General features: G+C 43.8%; 1 protein-coding gene across 10 annotated transcripts in view; it reads left to right on the top strand.

Moving 5' to 3' along the window:
- The window catches only part of FAT3 (FAT atypical cadherin 3), a 422,077-nt gene that overhangs the window by 59,360 nt on the left and 347,556 nt on the right, over positions 1-15,161 (top strand). For 2 of the 10 annotated variants that reach the window (XM_030042470.2, XM_030042463.2), the window contains exon 1: positions 8,228-8,939. The exons of 7 other annotated variants lie outside the window; for them this stretch is intronic. The gene's annotated coding sequence lies outside the window, so the exon portion shown is untranslated. Of the gene's footprint in view, positions 1-8,227; positions 8,940-11,562; positions 11,668-15,161 lie in introns of those variants that run through there. One more of the 10 variants, XM_030042465.2, reaches the window with a different exon arrangement.

Below are 15,161 nucleotides of genomic sequence, written 5' to 3'. Positions count from 1 at the left end.
AGGCCATTGAGCCCTAGCACGCTTGAGCCATGGCACACATGGTGGAGATGGTGCTGCTCCTTGCTCTGTCCATTGGAGCTGTCCTGTAGTGGATGTCCCAGCCCTGCTCTTGACCTTTCCACTTGCTGAGGAGGGATGAGTTCAAAATGGCCGAAGACAATGTTAACCGTCTTTCCCAAGATGTAACAAGGGCAACATAAATTTATCCACCCCTTCTTCTCCCTTCTCCCTTCTTCCTTGTGTTGGTTTAGGAAGTTGAAGATGTGCTAGGGGAAATGGATGGAGCTATACATTTTCATCTCTTCTTATAACAAAAACATGGGATTGTCTAAGGATAATGGATTCTCCTTGGCTTTGGTTTTACGTCTTTGCTGGAGATATAAACCAACAGTATGGAGGTCCTCCATGTTGTTGGCTGAGGGTCGCCTTGAGAAGTAGACTGTACCTGCTGAGTTACCATCCTCCCTGCCTGTAGGATTTGAAGCCCGTGTTGATGAATACTGTTTAGTCCCAGAATTACGGGAGAGCTGACACCTATCTATTACTATGCTAAGCTTGGAGTCATCTCCATTGAAATTAATTTGGAAGGGGATACCTGATTCTTTATTATTTTCCTCTTTTACTGGGAAGTTCCTCAATCCTACCAGTCCACCAAGATTAGACCATCCCAGTTGCCTTTTTCTAACAAGATGCTGCATTTTTTCACCTTCTCCCTTCCAGCTCCCTTTGCCAGGACCTCTAGCCCTGAAGTTGCTTTTGTGGAGCATCCACAGCCTTCAGGGATCATTCCTACAGCCGGTGCTTGGCTTTGATAAAGACATCAGCCCTGCCAGGTTAACCTCCAGCAACCATGGCAACGAGCCTTACAGCCTTTGAAGGAGTAGTCCTAAGCACCAAGTCTCTTTAAAGACCCATGCAGTTCACTTCAGGAGTCCTCCCCAAAATGGATGGGAATTGTCACTCAATAGCATTTACCAAATAGGGCAGAGCTCGGAGAACATCTGTTCTGAAGATGACAGAAACTGTCAAAACTGTAAGGCAATTACACTAATCCACCCTCTCCTAATAGTGGGCCCATCACTCTGGCAATGCTGGAAACCTGTTAGAAATATATGGTGTTTCAGAGTGATTTCTCTCTTTATTTTCTCTTCCTTCATCTCTAAGGGTAATTGAGGCCTGTATAGGCAAATCACAGAATATGAAGTATTTGGGGGGGGGGGGGGAGGTGGGGGTGGCAGAGCTTTCATGAGAAAAGCAATATCAAACCAGTGGAAAACAAGGCTTCAGAGGAAAGAATTGTCATTTTGCCTGTTTAGTTTGGGACTAATGTATCTGAGCTACAGCTTGACCTTCAGGGATGCCCCTGAAATGGGAAGGTAAGCTCAGTAGTCATCCCCTCCTGGTGTGCCTGAAGACCCCCTGCAAGTTGTATCTTACCAGAAGGAGACTCTCAGAGGAGTTGTCCAGATATAACAGGGAGTGCTTTTGACTACTCGGATGCAATGTATAGTCTGAAAATATGTTGATGGGGATTTTGATCGCTTGACCACAGTGGGGTTGTGGTGGTGGGATGTGCCAACACACTTTGTGCTGGGTTGAGCTGGCTTGCAAAAGATGCTCAGAAAAGTTGCTGCTAAAATAAAACTGGAGAAGGAGTAAAGTATGCAAGCTTGCAGTGAGCGGGAGACAGAAATCCTAGGCATTTGCGATCTCTTGCCAAATCCATCCATCTCTTTTCCCACATTCTCTCTCCATTTCTGAAGAAAGATGCTTAGCAGTTACTTTCTGTCTTCAAAAGTAATAGATGTGAGCAGCTGTGACATGGCAGGGTTTTACATTTAAACTGTTATTAGCATGTGTTGAAGGTATATATTCAAGCAAAGTGACACTTAAAATATATTCCACGTTGTACACCAATATCCTATAGAAAGGCCTGACATATCAGCAACCAAAATTAGCTGTGGAGCCATATCATCATATAAGCTGGGTTTTTATCTGTGGAATCACAGACCACTACATGGCAATTTACTTAGATACTTGTAATGCTTTTATTCGTACTTATTTTCCCTTCCCCCTGTCTGGGCCCATGTTGTTGGTTTTGCAGTAGATGGTCGCTGGTGTGCCCTGACCAGCATGGGGGCTCTTTTGGCTATGTGTTATGATACAAGTCTCTCTGCCTTTGAGCCAGCTTCATCCCTAAGCTGCCAAGCCAGAGCAATGGAGGAAGGTTTCCTTGCTGCAGAGGAGGAACCAAAGCACACGAACTCAGTCTGCACTGGGAGAAGCAATTGGAGGTGTTGTAGAGAAAAATTTTGAGAAGAGCTGTCTTGTGTTAGTGCTCAGTGTGAGCAGGATCGAGGGTAGGGGTGGGACGTATATCATGTAACCCTAACCACACAGTAGGATGGGCTGCATAAAGCTGGCAGCAGTGTTGTCCCAGGCTGACCATGCACTCAATGGGGCCACGCAGATGCCCCGGGAGCCATCCTGCACTACCTGAGGCTGCCTTGGGAACCACGACCAAGCACTTCAAAGTCAAGTGGTATGAATTTCTTCCAATTTTTTCTTTTCAGTTTTCCTTTCAGTTCATTCTGGAAAGAGCTCTTTCCCTCCCCAGTAAATTACAGCTATTTCTAATGCTGCAGTCAGAAGCATGAAAAGTGTCCCAGCTTGCTTTAACCAAGCTTGCCTGGGTGGTTGTGGCTGCCATGAAGTCACGGTAACAGATGCTTTATCATGGTATGGTCAGTGGTCAGAGTCTCTTGGATCCTGATTAGATTTATGTGGTCTGTGCTGATATTTGTAGCTTCCGTGGTGTAAACAGCAATGCTGTTCAGTCTAGTTTAAAATTAGTTTAGGTTTGCTTATCTTTCCTGCAGTCAGATTTTGGGTACAGCATCAACACCTTGCTAGTACAGAGCAAGAGCATCTCTGGTGGAAATAGTGAGAAATAGCTCTTGCTTTTTAAGTTTGTGCTCTATCTTATTTTGCAGTACCTTTCTCTGGAGGGTCTGTTTTGCACCCAGTGACTAAGGAGTTAGAAGATGTGAAAATTAGATCCAGCAAGATTGTTTGATCAGTTGAATAAAGTGCCTTTGTGGTTAGCAGTGAAAATCAGGCACCCTAAAAAGATGTCAGGAGCCAAGGAAAGCTTCAGAACAATATACGGTGCTGGTGGCTGGGGGGACCTCATGTGCACCATGTGTGCGCCTGCTGGCCTGTGCACTTTGTCGGTGCAAAATTCTGCCAGGATCTAGTTTCACGCTACAAAAGTCCGTTCTGCAGATCTCACCTTTGCAGGGTTTGTTGGCAGCATGAGGGTTTAAACAAGATTTCCCAAATCCCAGGTCACCTGGCTCAGGACCGCCTTGGGAGCATGGCCACTTTGGCAGAGAGTGCAGTGAGCCCTTCGTGCCTAGCTTGCGGGCATGGACATCTCCTGAAGATGGGCACGGCACTGGATGCGATGGGTGCCACAGCTTGCGTTTGCTGGGCCTGTGTGATGGATGCCACCATGAAGATAATCACCTGGCCCCACAGGCTGGCGGCTGCACATTACTGAAACCCAATTTTCAAATAGGAAATTGGCCTTTTATCTTTGGTACTTGCTACATAATGGTGCAGAGCATTAGTCAGCTGAACCTCACCATGGTTTATTGTGCAGTTATAAATCGTAATTGGCTGACTAACCTTCTCTGATGTTAAGTGCTTTAAAAGGTTGTTTTTTGCTTTGTTGTATTTTAGTTTTTGTTTATGGCTTTATGTGTTCTTTCTGTTTATTCTGCTACTAAAATGTAATTAGAAATTGAAAAGAACAAAGCAAAACCTCCAAGCCTACTGATGTAGATTAACATGAATCATCGTCTCTTGAAAGTGCGTGTAAGCCAAAGCTCTGCAACCTGATATACATCCCCTTCATTTGGTAAATATTTAAAATATCCACAGACATTTTTTCACATTCTTGAGCATAGACCACATCACCATGTGTTCACCCTTGTTTCTGTTTTTAAGTATCGATGTTCTGAAGCCAGGGTTTATTTAGTTAAATGTTTTTCTTTTTCTTTTGTAATTTCTAGTATTTGTTGTACTATACAAAACCAAGTATAAAGGAAGAGAGAAAAATCTACCAATTTATTTGCCTTTTAATAATCAAAATGAATATATTAGAAAGAAAATGTAAGCAACTTTAAATAGTGCCAAAGGCTGTAGTCTTTGAGAATAGTTGAATTGGAAGGTTTAGATAATGAACAGAGTTGATGATGCCTGTAATAAAGTGGATTAGCTGTTGCAAATTGTGTTACACCATGTATCTTTACATAGCTAATCTCCCATGTTTGCAATTTTGGTCATAGGTTCTTGGGGAGCACCCAGATAGAGTATAGTTCTCCAAAGAGTGTTGTAAATGCTGACACTTCCCAATATAATTTTTGAAGAAGAAAAGAGAAAAATCTTCATAGCTTTTCCTCTGGGTCATGTGGTACTGCCCCATTAGCAGTCATTAGTTCCTGCCCTCAAGTAGTAAATACTGACTTCTTTCTCTTTTGGTAGCAGCTCTTTTTCTTTCCTTTCCAGCTTGGACTTCTGTTAGGTACTCTTTACAGCTTCCGTAGAGTTGGCTTTCATGTGAATAAAGAAAATTCTGAGAACAGTGCAAGCATATGTTCTTCCTCCAAATTATATTAAGCTAAAAATGTGCTGTTCTGTGGATAATGTTTTTGGTATCATCAGGGCACCAGCTCTGACAGTGGCAGCACTGGTGGGCACTGGTGTTGGGTGATGCTGATCTCCGAGGACCGTTAGCATCAAGTAGGGTGTGCAGGGGCTGTCGTGGGAGAACAGGACCTCCAGGAAGCACAAGCAGCTCACCAGGCCATCCGTGCATGGGAGACCCTTTGTGGGAGCCTCTCACCCCGGTCAGGGCAGGCAACACATCCCTCTTTCCCCGCCTCCAGCAACAGCAAGGGTTGTTCTGTTGGCAGCTAGGGACCGGAACCTTCAGTGGCACTCAAGATTTTTTCCTTTAACTAGACGTTAACTGATAACCTGGTCTGATACTGGCATACTTGCTTACTTTGAGAAATGTTTTCTATCTGTTTTTCTTCACATATGAGGTGTCCTTCCATGCAGTTCCCCACTGGCTTGAAATATCCTACCAAACTGGGACTGCAGTTCTAATTGTGGAATGATATTTAAATTATGTTCTAGTAAAATAATGTGAATTATGGATTTTTATTTGGAATAAAACTTGTCAGTGTATACACGTGTGGATTTCTTAAGCAGCACAGGAGCTCCTTAAGTACCATGAACTGTGCTTTGATTTATATCTAAGAGTAGACTAGAATGATGCTGATATTTTTTTTACGGAACAAATGGCTTGACTTTCAAAATATGTCAATTTCAGTTGCTTGTGTTTGAAACAAGAACAGTCTTCGCAGTTAAGGGACTTGAAAAGCCTGGAATCAGTTCCCTGCTATTCTCCAGCACTTCTTGCATCTCCTTGGGGAGGCAGTTTAGGCTTTCAGTGTTCAAATCATCATCTCTAAAATGGGGATAATAAAGACTTTCCTAGTGCCTAGGAGTGTTGAGATGACAGATCGACTGATGGATCATTTATGGGTTCCAAGAGCACTTGTGATCCCCTCCGCAGCTGTAAACCTCAACCTTTCCCAAAATGCAGCTACCCACTGGACCTCTTCAGCCTGGATATAGTCAGTGGATTATATCCTCATTAAAATGTTTTCCTGTGTAAATGTTTTAATGTGTAAATAATTTGATTGCTAGGGTCAGTTTCCCCTGTCTTTTGTCAGATGGGGCTTGAAGTCATCAACAGTTGATGACTGTAGTTGTGGGGAAGAGAGCTGTTGCTGGGTGCCCTTTGAGGGTGTTTCCCTTTTTTGCAAGACTTTCCTCAGCTAGCCTGGCTGAAGGTTCGCTTTGTGTCTCATGCTTTTGTGGAAGGTGGGTACATTTTCTGTAGCAGATGGAATGTATGTGTTCTTTCACTCAGATGGGATCCCAAAGCACTTGGCAAGTGCTTTGATCCCCTTGCAAAGAGAAGCGTTCTGTACAAGGTTGAGGCCACTTTCAGGGATGCTTTAACCAATTGACATTGCCCCCTAATTTAGAGTAGGGGACTGAAAAGGGAACGTAATTTTGCAGACTCCAGACCATCAGGTTGGTATTATCAGCGATCTCTGTATCTCATTTCAAATCCAGTACGTTTGCCATGCTGCAGTGCTGGGTCAATAAGGGCTATGAAGCATGAAGATCTGCATCGTTTTCTGTGATTTCCTATGAATGTTTTTGTGTTTTCCTCTCATTCAAATTCCAACCCAGTGTTGCCCGGCTTAGTGCCATGTTACTCGGGGGTACTTTTTCCCTGAGCCTTCTTGCACCAAAAAACCATGTCAGCTAGATTCTGTTTGTGAAGTCAATACATGTAAAGTGCAGCATCTTCATCATGAGTACAGGAGCCTGGAATTACTGTAGCTCAGAAACATGGACTTCATGTGTATAAGCAATATACTTGCACTCTTTTGGGTCTTCCCCTGTAAATAAGCCTTTGGTTTTTGATATCTGTTGGGATGGTTGACCACGGCTCGGGATTTCTGCATAGTCCACATTTATCTAACTGTGAAGGATGTTATTAGGCATCATAAAGAATTTGTGACAAACAGTGTGGCATTTGGAGCTACTACTAGCAGTCACTAACTAGTAGTATTTTGTCCTGCTGTAGTAGGGTTTTTTCCTCCCTCAGCTAGGAGAATCGTAACCTTAACATTATTTAATTGGAGGCTTTTTGAGTTAATTAATTTAACTCTTCACTGCCTTTGGTAGCATGGTTTTACGAGTATTTTTAATTGACCTTATTCGTATGGAAATGCAATCTCACATTAATTTAACAAGATGGATTCAAGTCACTGGTCAACCCAGCTGTTCAATCAAGGATATTGCTCAGTGTTATTTATTGGGTTTGGTTTGAAGATTATGGCCACCCCAGAAACAAAAAAGGAAAAGCAGCTACTGGTGGTGAAATCCTGTATTTGTAGGCAGGTTCACTGATGGTATTGTTAGCTTGGAACTGTACCGTCCCCAGCAAATAAATATGGCCTTCTTTTCTTTCCACCGAGTTTCACAAACACAAATAGAAATATGGAAAGGGGAAGGGGAGCTCTTAACCTGAGAATTTCAGACCAGTTGGATTTAAGCAAACCACCCATTTATTCTTAGATTAATGGCTTGCAGGCAGACTCTATCAGTTGCGGACTGTATTGTATTAATTTGCAATGGCAAGAGTTAATGCTAGTAATTGCTTTTCCTCTACAGAGAGAGCCTGTAGTAGATTGTTTTTACATCGCAATCTGTGATTGATAGATCAGGGAAAACAGGACCAAAGAAGGTTACTGCCTCCCAACCACTTCCCCCTTCAAATTAAAATAATTTGCAATTTGTAGGATGCCTTGTTGCACGTGCTGCGGGAATGAAGCAGTAAACGCACTAGGCTGCATTCCCTTAAAGCAGTGAACCTCTTACGGCATTTCTTTCACCAAACCAAACAAGTCATGTTGTTGGTAGTCCTTTGAAAACAAGTGTGCTGCTGAAACAGCCCCCAGACCCCTTCAGCAAACTTCCTGTACGGTCAGGCAGCAGACCTGATGAAAGAGCCTGTTTGTGAACCTTTGGATTCCGTCCATTGATTTGTAAATCCACTTTAATAAAGTACTGCCGAAGCTAGTGAAATGAGCAACCGATGTTCGGCTTCCATCAAGTTTCTAACAAATATCTGATGCAGCTTGTATCACTGGCGCTGGCACATGCTTTTTAAAATTTATTTTCCGCTGCGTTGGATCATTTCGAGACTGGGGGAGTAGGGAAGTAGGGGGGGAAAAAACGCAGTCTCCATCAGCCACGCGTTACATGGCTGCTTTATTTTTCAGTGCTGCTAAAACTCAGCTTATTTAATATCGATCATACCAAGGAGCCAGCAAAGTACAGTGTTAATTGGGTCCACTGGAATTCTTGTCCCCTGGGAGGGAGAGCTTCCTAGGCAGGGAGGGCGGAGGGAGGGAGGGAGGGAGGGAGGGAGGGAAGGAGGGAGGCAGGCGGGGAGGAGGGGACCCACTGTGCGCAGCATAAAATGTAAGTGCACTAGACATCAAGGCTTCTGCTTGCATCGCTGGAAAGCAGTCGCGGCGTTTCCCCCCCCCCCCCCCTTTCAGAAATCAGGCAACTCAAATTTTTTTTTTTTTTTTTTTTTGTAGTCCGGTAGTTCTTCTTGAATTAAGAGCTCCTTTCTTCTATTATTTTTCTTTCCTTTTTCTTTTCTTTTTTTTTTTTTTCCCTTTGCGGAGGGCTTTTTTTTTTTTTTTATTGTTTTCTTCTCCTTTCTGCAAAGCTGCAAAAGCTCTGCTTTGAAAACTGCTGCCCCAGAGTGCAGTTGCTTAGCTGTCCTGTCAGCATTGTTCTAATGCTCATTCCATATGTATGTCACATAGGAGCAGTACCCTCCTCCTCTCCCTTCCCCCCTCCATGCATTTGATTTTTTTCCCTAAAGACTGATTTTTTTTTTATTTTTCCCAAGGATCTCGCAAACAGGGAAATTCAAACTGAATGATTCTGTGCTGTGGTTACTTCTACAGCCAAGACCAGATTTCTCTTAGAAAAAGTGTTTGCTCTGTTCCTTCTTTTCCCCACTCCCTCTTTTTCTTCCCTATAAGCACAAAGGCTTTAAAAACTAAGATCTGTAGTTCTTTTTGCTTTTTCGCGTTACCGTGACAGCATGTATCTCTGTTGCTGAAGAATGAAGCAGGCAGGCTAGAGTTTTTTTTATGTTCAGTGCTTTTGGGACCACTAAAGAGAAGTCCACAGAGAAATATGTACAGCAACTGTGCCAACTGAGTTTCTCATGCCTGTTATCTGTCACTTATTCTGACTAAAAGGTAAGGGATTCTTTAATATTTTTGTTGAAGTCTTTGTGCATTGTTTGTGCAGTGTCATTTGACATGTGCAACTAACTGGCTCAGGAGGGAGGTGGGTTATGAAGATTTTTGTGTTAAGGTATTATAGGTCACCCAAGCAAAGCTCTTTGCACCAGAGGAGAAAAAAAAATCTTGTTTATTGGAATTTATTCCCTTTTCATCTCGAATGGTTCCTCCAGCTTTACTCGCTACTGATTGAGACATAAAGCCAGGGCATTATCGCTGCTGCTTATCTTTTCTGGTCCTCTTTCTCTACCTAGGAAGCACACGCACCCAGTTTGTGTGTGCGTGCGCATGTGTGGGGTAAAGCATATCCCCTTTACATGGGAAATACTTGGCAACATGCACGTTCTCCTCTTTTACTGTAACTAAACGTCTTCAAGCACTCTTTGCAAGGTAAGAATGCCTTAGTTCAGCACACAGCAGCTTATGCCTGTTTAAAAGTATTACTTGGATTACAGTGCATACTGTGGAAAGTTATTAGTTTCCACAGAGACCAATTTAATTGGGGGTATGTGTGCAGCGGTTCTGTTTTGTGCTTTACATACGCTGCTTATGGGAGAGTATGAAATGTTATTTTTTTCTATATTCTTGGGAAGGGTGAAGTTTACACTGTCTGTTAGGCATAACAAATGAAGTTATAGCTGAAATCGATTAAAGCTGCGGAGAAGCATAGCCTTACAAGGCTTTTCAACTTAGCCCTGAGAGTCAGAAGATAGTTTATTAAAATATTTTTTTGCACTGCATCGTAATATGCAGAAATGTTAGCGGGAAGGCATCTTCACCAAGCAGAGGTAGCAGCAAATGATGCCTAGACTGGATGATTGTATCGTTTATGTGTTAGAAACCTGTTTAATCCACAACCTTGGTGTGCACTGCTTTTTTGTGTGTGTGTGTGCTGGATGCATCTTTCAACAGCCTCTTAGTTCAAGAGGGCTTTGTTTTATAAAATGTGTTTCAGCTTTGCAGGCAGGAGAAGTGCACTCTGTAACTGTCCCCTTAGCTGTGACACGGTCTGTTACTTGGCATTTTGGAAGAGGCTGATTTTTAGGACTTGCTTTGGTTTCTTTCACAGGTATTTGTGCTCTGACTTCTTAGCTGTTAGTTCTGTACATAGCAAACGCATCTTAAGGGTGTTCATTTCTCATGCTTTGAAATGATCGGTGGCTGAGACAGTTGAGCAACCTCATTTAATATCGTTTTACCTTGAACGTTGCATTGCTGCTTTGAATAACTAGGAATGCCACCAAATACGTAATTAGTTTAAAAACAGTCTAAAAATGCAAAGTGTGAAGGAAGAGAGAAAAGTCCTGTCTGCAGGCATTAATTTCTTTCTTTACTGTAGCTGTTTATAATGTCATTTCAAAATCAGATATTTCCTAACACCTGCTCTGTGACTCTATTTTCCCATGATTGTTGCTTTATATCAGCACTGAGAAAACAGTCATTTAGATAACAGGTTTTCATTGACATCCTTTTTATAATATAGAAAGGAAGAAGCAGTAATAAGTTAAATTGGCATCTGCTAATTATGCTGAATACAGATTGTGAGCTCTGCAAGTCGTCCCTTGCCTTAATGTTGTTAGCATATTTTAGCACTGGCAACCAAAGGAAAGAAACTTGAATGTTCCTGCTTGTTTTTTTTACGGAAAAAAAAAAAAAAAAAAAGATGACTTGTGAAGAAATGTGAAGTTTGGGGTTTTTTTAATGTTTGTATGCTGGTTTTGAACAGGGGAGCATCACACGCAGTTTGGTAGCGCTTGGTCAAATTGATTAGAGATCATTAAGAGACTGACTTCTCTGGTGATCACTAGAATTAATTTTGACCCTTGGCGACAAAACCATTGTCGTCGGACATAAAACTTAGTCTTTGGGCAGGAAAAGTTTGAGCGTTTCGTAGTCACCAGATACCCGATTCTTTCGGGTCTCTGAGAAATAATAAAGAACACAACCGTGTTCTGAACCTAGCTGTGGTTCTTCGTGCGGCGGTTTCGCCCACCTCATCTCCAAACCGGGCGTCTTGGGCTCCCCGCGCAAGCAGAAGAGCCGCGCTTCTGCCCAGATGTGCTCATTTCTGCCCGGTGCCTTTTCCCTGCGCAACGCCATCCCTGCCCGGCCGTGGCACCGAGCCCGGGCTCAGGAGACGGAGGAGCTGGGCTGGCGGTGCCTGTGCCAGGGGACACGCTCCAGCCCTCGGCGTTGGCGGCGGCAGCAGAAGCCACGCGAGCGGCTGTGGCGGGTCAGCCACTAGAGGGGAGACGAGAGCTGCGTTCTGCCGGCGTCTGCGGCCGCGGAGCACCGCGGAACCGCGGGCGCGGGTAGCGCTTCGCAGCGGGCGCTGGAAGGGGCTGACCCGACCGGGGTCCTCCGGGCGCTGGGAGCAGCCGGCAGCGGTCCTGGGGGGCCTAGCATGGGCTGGTGCGGGTCCTCGTCCTCAAGGAGCGCCGCGCTTCCGCGGCGAATGGCAGCCCGTTACAAGTTTAGGTGTAGCAGAAACGTGCCTAGGCTTCGTCTGCGCCGGAGGGTCTGCGGTTTTCTGTGCGTGGACCTGCCGGACCGCCGCTGTGCACGACCTCCCTCATGCCTGGCCGGGATGGGAGCGGGCCCAGCCTTGGTGCGGGCGTCCAAATTCACTCTCGTGTCTCCGCGGTGGAGCTTTTTGCTGTGAACTTGGCAAAAGCAGGAGGCCGTAAGTTTTCGTTTGCTTCTCGCATCTGTAGATGACTGCGGTACGCTCGTAGGTTGCTTTAATTGGAGTTGAATGGTGACAGGTGGCTGGTAGGCATTGGCTCGAGACCTCAGGAGTTGAAGGAATTGTCTTTCTTCCCTTCTTGGCTGCTTAAATCTGCTTCTGTATGATCATATGCAAAATTTTTACTGGTAATATTGATTTGGCACATAGATTTACCATAAGTCGGTTTCATCCTTGTCTAGAGGACAGATACCTCGAACTTAAAGTATTGCACTTGGCGATGGGGCTGGGCACGCCGGGAGGTATCCCGGGCAGAGCGGTGCAGGGCTGAGTGGAGGTGGGAGAGCGCCCAACCAGTCAAGGAGTCCTCCAGGTCAAGGTGAGGTTTCCTGGGGATAAGCAGCGCAAGAACCACATGCTTTGCATATTGGTGTGGTGTGTTACGTCAGTGCTGTAACTCTTGTCTTCATGCAAGCCTAATTTTGCTAAAAGTGGTGTCAGAGTCTTTTTAATAAGACATTACGATTTTGGCTTCAATTTTGGGTTTTCTTACTCTCTTACGTGCACGTGTGAAATGCAAAGCATATTTAATGAGCAAATACTTCAAATGCTTCCAAATTAATTAAAAACAGTTCCACATCTGGAATAAATCCAGTACCTTTCATGGATGGCTTCAACTTCATGGTTTTTCCCTCTTGTGAGAAGCCCTGTGAATATCCCCATGCGGATGCCTGTGAAAGCCGGAGTGGCAGTGTCCAGGCTTATTTTACAAAACAGAGAGAGATCTGAAGCCCACCGAAATCAATGGGATCTCGGCCTTTATTCCAGCAGACTTTGGATAAGACCTAATAATATATATAATTATATAATATGATAGGCCTGTGCATGGATAGATATTTTCAGGGTATCCTGTCTTGAAGGTAGCTGTGCAAGTCTTAATTAAAATGTGTTGTTTCTCATGGTTCAACTGCTGTTTAAATTCATGCAGATTTCAGTGGGGCTTGAATTAGACACCACAAACAAAAAAACCCATTTTTATAATGAACTTTTTTTTCTTCTCCCTTCTCTGTCCTCATATGTAAATAAAATGATCAGGTTTTGCTCTATGGGAATGTTGTGATTTAAACTGACACAACTAAGTGACCTAAAGATAGGAGATAGGCTTATTGCATAGATTAAAAATGCAGGGTTGGGTTGTTTGAACTGCATTAGCATTAGAATAAGAAACGGCAGGGCAAGTTGGCCGAGGTGGCCATGCAGAACTGGGGAGGGTTGTTCTTTGGAAAGCCTCCGAGCTGAGAATTCTTTTCTGAGCCATAAATAAATAAATCTGTGTCCTGAGCAATTAATGAATACAGAAGTCTGGGCAACTTTAAGCTGTTTGGGATATTTAAAAAACCCATATGGTGCTTTTGTTAGTGTTGTTGATTTCCATTCCCCCCCCCCCCAATATTTCCGTTTTAAGGTGGGCTTTTATTTTACTTTCTTTCTTTTTGCTGAAAATTACTGATGAGAATGGTTTTGCCAGTGCTCTTCTGTAAAACCACTGTTAACTCCCTCATCAGTTTTAGCATGTGTTGCACTAAAATGCTGCCCCTGAAACTTTTGATCCTCCAGACAGAGATCGGGATTACAGACAACTTAGTGCTTCGAGTACCTCGTCTTTCAAGTTGTCCTCTGGCTGCTTGTGCTGGTTACTCTGGGGATGCCAAGAACATTATCTTGCAGGGATCCTACTGCGAATGCATATACAGCTTTTCGGGGGGATCTCAGTGTGTTTTACAGACCAAAACTAATTAAACCTCACGACATTCACGGCAGGCAGATAAGCATGAACCACAATAAGTAAGCTAAAACAGAGAGGTGAAGAGCAACTTTCCCATGGTAGCGAACAGTGACATTCCTGTTGAATGGTGCCTTGCACCTCTGGAAATGAGGCCACTGGTGACGTGGCTGGGAGAGCTACCCTTTTGGAGATGGACTTTGTGGAGGCAGTTAATATTTGCAGTTTTGCATCCAGCACTTGCCTTTTAGAGATCAAATTAGTTCAGATCCTCTCAACATTTCCTTGCTGGTGAGTTCTGGGTGAGTCTGCATAAGTAGCAACATCTTGGAAGGTTATTGGAATGTCCCCTAACCCTTCTAGACTTGAGTTTTCTGAATTAACCAGCTGTGGTTGGAATCGTAACTTTTAAGTATCATTTTGCATTAAGCAGAAAGTGCCTGACTAAGGTGCGCCACCTCTCACAGTGCTGACAGGTTTTGACCATTGCTGGGTTTTGACTTCATTGGTGTAGTGTTTCTAGTAATTCCATCTCTGGTGTGGCTTTTGAGAGAGTATTGATATTCTCAAGATTACTGCTGTGGTCACTGTTGGTCATAGCCAAAAGAAAAAAACAGTGCTGGTGAAGTGGATGAGCTGGCAGTACAGTAAAATGGAGTGGAAATGAGAAAGTTCACTTGCTTAACTGTTTTGAGTGCTCAGCTGCTTCAAGTACAAGAGCGTAAGACAATGTCTTTAGAAAAGAAAGTTTTTAGCCAGTCTGGTAACTCGTTTATGAAATTCTAGAGGGGGTTTAAACAAAGCAATCTAAAGAGAGATCTAGTGAAGCATCAGATAATTATGGTACTATAAGACAGATTTGCAGATATGCTGATACAATGCAGAAATTGCCATTAGGGCATGCTGTACAACTGGGATATATTGACAAAGGGAGAGAAAAAAGGAGTAGTGAGAGAAAGCTATGGCCTGAATTTCTATAGCCTTTTAACAAAACATCTTAGGCATAGGAGCCAGCTAAAAAGGTTAATTGGGCAAGATCAGTTATTGTGGTGTGTGAAAGTGAGCTTCAGAGCTTGAGAGGAGACAGCACCAGACAAAGCAGCAAGGTGTTTCATGAGATGAAGCTGTTTGTGGTGGTGAGAAATGAGGATCAGCCCCACGCGGATCTGGAAGAGGGATGGTGTAAGAAAAGCAACAGAATTTACTGAAGATGTGAATGTTGTTTCAGTGATGCAAGACCCCCCAAAGCAGAGCGGATGGAAAGAGAAGGGCAGACAAGTTGCCTTTGGAACTGCATACAGAAGCAATGAGGGTTACAGTGGGAAAGGAGTAAAGTTTGTGAAAACGGAAGAGACAAGGCACAAAGAGGAGGCAGCATGAAGACGATGGAGTCTTTTTTACCAAATCAGCACAGTGCCTGAGAGCATCTAAAAAAAGTGAGAGAGTTGTATCACTGTATGTGCTGTCGGGCAGGAGCTGGCAGTTGGGTTATTCTAGCACTTGGCTATCTCTGCCTGAGGCCAAACTGGAAATACTCTGTGTGGCTTAGGCTATCTACTTATATAAAGGGTGTTACAGTCATGGAAAAGAATGAGCCAAAGGGAATGTAAAGGTCACAGAGAAAGATTACGGGGGCATCCGATGGAAGAAGCGGGGATGTTGAGGTATGTGCTTCTATAAAACTGTCACACATACTGGGAGGGAGGAA

Source organism: Aquila chrysaetos, chromosome 19, assembly GCF_900496995.4.
Source record: "Aquila chrysaetos chrysaetos chromosome 19, bAquChr1.4, whole genome shotgun sequence".
NCBI lineage: Eukaryota > Metazoa > Chordata > Aves > Accipitriformes > Accipitridae > Aquila > Aquila chrysaetos.
The sequence above is the reverse complement of the archived record's forward strand: the minus strand, read 5'-3'. Positions and strand labels throughout refer to the sequence as shown.